Source organism: Carlito syrichta, unplaced genomic scaffold, assembly GCF_000164805.1.
Source record: "Carlito syrichta isolate Samal-C Ts95f unplaced genomic scaffold, Tarsius_syrichta-2.0.1 Scaffold216653, whole genome shotgun sequence".
Lineage (NCBI taxonomy): Eukaryota > Metazoa > Chordata > Mammalia > Primates > Tarsiidae > Carlito > Carlito syrichta.
Genome location: NW_007160749.1, coordinates 1 through 7237, shown reverse-complemented (window position 1 = coordinate 7237; position 7237 = coordinate 1). Strand labels below are relative to the sequence as shown.

The window sequence follows — 7237 nt, the reverse complement described above, 5'->3', positions numbered from 1 at the left end:
ATTTATACCATTTCTATATTAGAGAAATGTGTACTTTAAGAGTGATGAGTCAGAGAAAGTGATTAACCTCTGTGGACTTTTGGGACAATTTGAGGTTTCAGGACAATCTGAGAGTGGAATGTAGAAGAGAAATCTGGGTGCAGATATTGCAGTATTGTGGAGAAAAGAAAGAGGATGGAAATAAAAAGTAAAACTTTTAAAAAAATTGATGATGGCCATTCTTGATGGGGTTAGGTGATATCTCAATGTGGTTTTGATTTGCATTTCTCTGATGATGAGTGAACACTTTTTCATGTGCCTGTTGGCTGCCCTTATATTCTTTTGAGAAGGGTCTATAAATGTCTTTTGCCCACTTTTTAATGGGGCTGCTTTTTTTTTCTTTCAGCTCATTTGAGTTCCTTGTAGATCCTAGATGTTAGGCCTTTGTCAGATATACAGTTGGCAAATATTTTTTCCCATTCTGTGGGCTGTCTCCCTGCTCTTTTGATGGTTTCTTTTGCTTTGCAGAAGCTTGTCAATAAGATTTGCCTGGAAAAAGTATAGTAGACAAGTGAGAATATAGAAAAAACTGACCTTGAGAGAGTCAGGGTATTCTGTAGAATGTCTTTGAAACCAGGCACATATGTGATATAGTCACATCAAGCTCTTGAGGCAACAGTAAGGAAAAGGTGAATTCCTGGGTTAATTTTAAGTTATACATCTTATTGTACTCATTTAAAAGCATACATTCTGAGTTCTGTAATCTTGGACAGGTCACTTCAAGTCTATCAGGCTCATTTTCCTCTTCTATAAAATGTAACTATTAACACTATTCACAAGGTTATTTTAAGTTTTAGAAGAGATTCGCCACGTGAAAATAATTAATTTAGAACATAATAGTATACTTATTGTTTAAGTCACAATCCCAGCATCACTTTATTCACATTCTTTGTTCTGTTTTCTCCCAAAGAATATTCCCAACTAATGACAAGAAGAGCAATTAGATATGCTTCTTGAAACAGCACCCATTGGGACTGTGGAATCCTCAGAGAGAGAGAAGTTATTTGGATGGAAGCAGATATGATTCACCACTTGGGGCAAGGAGTGTGAAAGGAGGTTTCTTGGTATCACTGGGGGGCATCATTCTGCTCAGAAAAGGAGATTCTGAGATGCGCTGTAGGTGTTTCTTCTGCAGGCTAGTCAGCTGGGAGGCAGTCTAGTACATGGGTATGGAAAAACAGGACTTATTCTCACTGCAAGCTTCTTTGGGTTGAGGAGAGAATTCTCCCATACTGTATTTCTCTTATGCTTTGGTTCAGAGCAGAGTTTTGGGAGGCAGCAGTGCCTGCTGGTTGAGCTTCGAGCTGAGGCCTGCCTCAGAGCCCTGAAGATTCTTTTGGTGTTCAGCATAGACTCACATGTAAAAGGAGCCTGCCCTACTCAGTCCCAGGAATTTGGAAAGGGCAAAATGACTTGGAAGAGAGTCATCATTATATGGTGGAAATCAAGTTAGACTAGGACTTACCACATTTGTTCTCTAGTCCTGGTTCTGTGTGACTTTAAAAAAGTCATTTCACCTCTCCTGGCCTTTGTTACCTGATCTATAAAATAATATCTACCAAGCCCCTCTACCTTAACCCAAAATTCTAATAGGCAAGATGTATATCTATATGTGTAGTCTTATGTGGCAGTGTGTGTACAAAGTCAGTATAAACATATATGTAGTGTATGTATCTACAAACTTATGTGCTATTTGTATACATATGTGTTTGCAGTGTATGTGCATGCCTGATATATCTGTGCATAGGGTTACTGATAGCAAATGTGCAATGGATGGTTTTGAATGTATAACATGTGCATAATTATGTGCTCATATACACATAGTACATATATGTTTGTGTGAAAGTGTGTGCATGTGAATGTGTGTGAGCATTGTGTAAGAGTATATGCACATGCATACATGTGAAAATGGAGCCATGCATTTGTGTCTACTGTGATGAATACCCTTCAGAAGTTTAACTGCAGTCTAAATCAGAATTTCTTTTTCAAGTTACAACAGGCACAAGACAAATCCTTCTCAACCAGACTTTTAAAGAAGCTAAGCATTTTCTGGCAAGGTGGAAGAAATCAGCAAATCTAACAGAGATGTCACTCAGAATGGGGCAGGTCAATGTGACCTCCTGGAGAGGTTTTGTCTTCCTGGGCTTCACCACTTTTGTAGAGCTGCAACTCCTGCTCTTCGCTTTGTTCCTCTGTCTGTATCTTGTCACCCTGACCAGCAATGTCTTTATTATTGTCATCATCAGGCTGGATAGCCATCTGCACACCCCCATGTACCTCTTTCTTTCCTTTCTCAGAAACCTGCTACACTTTGGCCATCATCCCCAGGATGCTCTCTGGTCTGGCTCTGGGGGTTCACACTATCTCTTACATGGGCTGTGCTGCCCAGATGTTCTTTGCTGGTTCATGGGCCTGCGCCAACTGTTTCCTTCTGTGTGTAATGGGCTTTCACAGGTATGTGGCCATCTGTACCCCACTGCACTATGCAAGCTGCCTGAATCCTACCTTCTGTTCCCAGATGGTTGGTATCTCCTTCTTGAGTGGATACCTCTTTGGGCTGGGAATGACACTAGTTATTTTCCACCTCTCTTTCTGCAGCTCCCATGGAATTCAACACTTTTTTTGTGACACCCCACCAGTGCTGAGCCTAGCCTGTGGGGATACAGGCCTCAGTGAGCTGGGACTTCTCATCCTCAGTCTGCTGGTCCTCCTGGTCTCCTTTTTCATCATTACCATCTCCTATGCCTACATCCTGGCAGCAATCCTGAGGCTCTCCTCTGCTGAGGGGCAGAAGGCGGCACCTGTGCCTCACACCTCACTGTGGTCATTATTCACTATGGCTGTACCTCCTTCATGTACTTAAGACCCAAAGCCAGCTACTCCCTTGAGCAGGATCAGCTTATTGCTGTCACCTATACTGTGATGACACCTCTCCTTAACTCTATTATTTATAGTCTAGGAATCAGGCTGTGCAGACAGCTCTGAGAAATGCTTTTTGTGGGAGCTTGCTGGGTAAAGGATGAAGGCTAGCTCAAAGGAACACTCTCTTCTGCACAGGCTGTGCATAGATCAGGAACCCAGGCTAACTGGCCAGATATTCAGGACAAAGCTACTTCAGCCCCAGTCTCCTGAAAAGGCCCCACTTTGCCTCCTGCCTTTCCTCGGGCTGTTTGGAAATGCAAAGGCAAGGCTTCCTTCTCTGCTCACTATACATAATTCAACAATGAGCTCAAAATATGGATTTTCACTTTTAGCCACAGATGCCACTTTTAGTTACTGAAAACCATGAAGAATGAAGTTTCTGGCTGTGCACGGTGGCTCGTGCCTGTCATCTCAGAACTTTGGGAGGCTGAGGGGAAAGGATTGCCTCAGTCTAGGAGTTCTGGACCAGCCTGGGGAATATGGCCAGAACTTGTCTCTACAATAAGTCAAAAAATTACCTGTAGTCCCTGTGGCTCATCAGAAGGCTGAGGCAGAAGGATCACCTGGGCCCAGCTGATTGACATTATGACAGCTGTGACCATGCACTGCACTCCAGCCTTGGCCACAGAGTAAGACCCCAATTCAATAGGAAAAAAAAAAAGAATTAAGTGTCTTAATTAAGATTATTCCAATTTTTTTTCACTGAGCTGAAAAAAATGAAGTTTGATTAGCTCAAGTTCAAGGTGGGACTGGCAGGAGCTCATCAGGTATACTGTGGAGAGTTCTAAAATCATTATATAATTAGACTCTTTGACCTGTAATGTTTCTCCAAGATATGAAATTAAGCGAATCTCAACTTGGTGGGTTAGTTTAATGCCTTGTGAAATGAACAGGTAAGTTATTCTCTTTTTTCTTTCTCTTCCTGAGTGTCTTTTATCCTTTTATATAATTGCCCTTAGTCTCTCTGACTGATGATTACTTTCCCTGCCTTGTTTTAATTGACTATTCAAAATGAGTATATTCTATTTCAGAAAAGATATTTTCTTTCTATTTTCCTTAATAATTGCTGATGTTCTCTGGCTGTCTCATAATCTTGTGTGTCACAGGCTCTTCTCATTTGGTCACTCTTCAACCAGATAACATCCTTTGAATAGCTCTTGTATTTCACAATGTGACATACATGGTGCCAGCCATTCTTAGGGATAAAAAAAGTGTAAGAACCTCATACAGGATAACAGTGCAATGAACTTACAAGGCTGTAAGGTAGGAGTTTGAATGCAAACTCTTCAACTTTTTAACTGTGCAACTCTCAATTTATTTAAACATCTTCAGCTTCAGCTTCCAAATTCTCTGTAAAATGATTGCAACTTCATAGTTTTATGTTGGGGACTAAACGGCACATTATTTTATGTTGGTAATTATGCATATGAAGAATTTAGTCAGCATATGGGACATTGTGATCTTTTAATAAATGTCAGTGGCTACTATTAAAATGTGTGCAGGAAAGAAATATTGACTTTTTTGGAGAGTTTATGCTAGATGGAGGATAAGAGAAAGCTTCAAGTCTTAAGTAGCATTTGAACTTGTTCCTAAAGGATGAGTTAGTTTTGCATGCACTGACTGGTGAGAAAGGACATTCTTTTTTTATTTTAGAAATGTGGAGCACTAATTCAGTGTTAGGTACACATGTGGTCATCATACTGGTAAAGTGTGGGGACCCACTACTAAGAAAGGACATACATAGAAGAGAGAACAGAATAACAAAATATTCAGTGGTAAGACCTATTGCAGAATGTGTGAGTTGTCTAGAGAGGTTGGAAATGCCTCACAAATTATACTGAGAAGTGAACTTGGGTTAAGATTTGTTTTAGTATTATTCATCAAATAGTTATAATTCCTTACTAAATTATGCATGCTGATTCCAATTTACTACTTTTTGCTTGAGTACATAAGTGGTGATTTCAGAGAGAACTGTAAGCAGTTCTGACAGTTTCACCTTGAGGCATTTTAATTGCTTCTTAAGATACATATTGTTTTTCTAGCCTTTATAACCCAATATCTTTTAAAAGATAATGCTAATTGTACTTTGTATTAAAGAAAATTTTGTACCTATCATATGCCTAATAATTTGATTTAAGTCTTGAAAATTGTTAGCAGGGTTGAGGTTGGGGGTGGGGGAGAAGGGAACCACATCTGCCTTTGCTTGTGATTCTTTTCTTTTTTTTTTATGACATAAGTTTTTATTGATGGCATTTAGCCCATGGTTTAACATGTTAATTATACTGTAATAAACATGGCTTTAATATTAAACTTTTCCTTATTATCCAAAGTCACCACAGTCTATTTCTGTAAATATAAAAATATATGCTTAATACTGTTCAATACTGGTTTTTGGTCCAAACAAAACTGAATCAGAAAACTCAACAAATTCAACTTTAAGAATCCCCAATTTTTAAAAAAGATTTCCAAATGGATTTAGGCAACTTTGAATGATGGGATTTGCATAATAAAAACTGAGACAAGACTAAACAAACAACAAAAAAATTTCTAACACAAAAGTTCAAATTTCAAGTTCACAGATTTTATGTTATGCAAAAAAGTACAGAAACAAAATTGTATTTACATAAGTTTCATAATAAAATAATGAAAAAGGCAAGACAGATGATAGAAGAATGAAAATATAGAAATAGCATATAATTATTAAATGGAGAATGAACTAGATCTAGCAAGTCCTTAGCACGGGCCATTCTTTAATCAGGCTTCCTGTATCAAAAGATTTCAGTGCTCGACTTCACATATACACCAGCACAAACATGGCATAGAAATCATTCATTTCAACATCCTCTAACCTATACAGAATTCTAATCTATACAGAATTCCTCAGATAAAATGATAATTCCAATGTGTCCATAAATTCTTATCAATGCACATAGTGATGCAGACAAAGAGGTTCTGTACAAAGTTATTCTCTGTGTGAGCTCTAGCCTGGGTATAACGGGACTATGTCAAATCAGTGAATAATCTGCTGGGTCATAAAATATTTTTGCGGAAGAATCAGTCCCCAGTCCGGCTATTATTTTTTTTAAAAAGGGTGGGTGAGGTAGGGATGCAGCTTCTATAAAGAAAGAAAAAAGAGGAAAGTTTCCAAATTAAATAAGTCCATAGGTAGATCTGACTTCAGATAACCACAGTACACAGTCCAGTCCAGTCTGAAAATGACACTCGTTGTTGTTAAAACTGTGTGCTAACACCAATGTGCCTTTATTTCTGGCATCTAATGGCAGTCCTTATCTTGCGACCAGAAACTGAAGTTCCAGAAGAAGAGAACTTATTTTTCCTATTTGACCTTACTGTGAATGATGCTGAAGTCCAGTTAAATGGAAAGACACCTAAGCCAGAAGGTGGGGCTGAGACTGCAGGTGTGCTAGCATTTGTACCAAATGTGAGCACTCCTGATGGATTATTGTTTGTGAAGTTGAAATATGTAGTGCTGCTGCCACAGTGAAAAGCTGGACTGGAATTAGGAGCTGTTCCAGTGCCAAATGCAGATAGACTAGGTTGCTGACCAAACAAAGGAAGCTGACTATTGCTTAACACTGTCCCAAAAGTAGGTGGTGCCGGCTGAGAACCAGCAGAAAATATTGCTGTGGACGGTGTAGATCCAAATGCAGACACACTAGGTTGCTGACCAAACACAGGAAGCTGACTATTGCTTAACACTGTACCAAAAGCAGGTGGTGCCGGCTGAGAACCTGCAGAAAATAATGCTGTGGATGGTGTAGATCCAAAGCCTGAGGAATTAGGCTGGCTGGCACCTTGATTTTGTCCAAATGTTAGCATCTGATTAGCACCAAATGCTGGACTGGCAGACGGTGCTGAAGGTCCAGTTCCAAACATAAAGGAGGATCCTGTAGAGCTAGATGTGGCTGTTGCTCCAGAGTTGAAACCATAGGTTGCAGTATTATTGCTGCTGGTTCCTGAACCAAAGACAAATGGTGTGACAGCTGTAGCTATGCTAGATGTGGTTGCTGGTTTGCTAACTTGAGAAAATAGCAAAGACTGAGATGTACTGGATTCAGCAGTGTTATCAAAGGCAGAGTTGCTCACAGGATTGCTGGCCTGTCCAAACAGAAAGGCAGCCACAGGTGGATTGGAGGAAGAGATAGAACCACCAAATACACCACCAGCAGAAGTCGCTGGTGTACTTGAACTAGAAGAAGTGTTCAAGAAACTAAAAACTGGCTTTGCTGCACCTTGATCAGCTGTAGTATTGGTT

General features: G+C 39.7%; 2 pseudogenes; one reads left to right on the top strand and one right to left on the bottom strand.

Moving 5' to 3' along the window:
- The first annotated feature begins 2136 nt into the window (after positions 1–2136).
- Positions 2137–3062, top strand: LOC103253274 (annotated as a pseudogene).
- A 3160-nt stretch (positions 3063–6222) lies between these two features.
- Positions 6223–7230, bottom strand: LOC103253273 (annotated as a pseudogene).
- Positions 7231–7237: the final 7 nt, after the last annotated feature.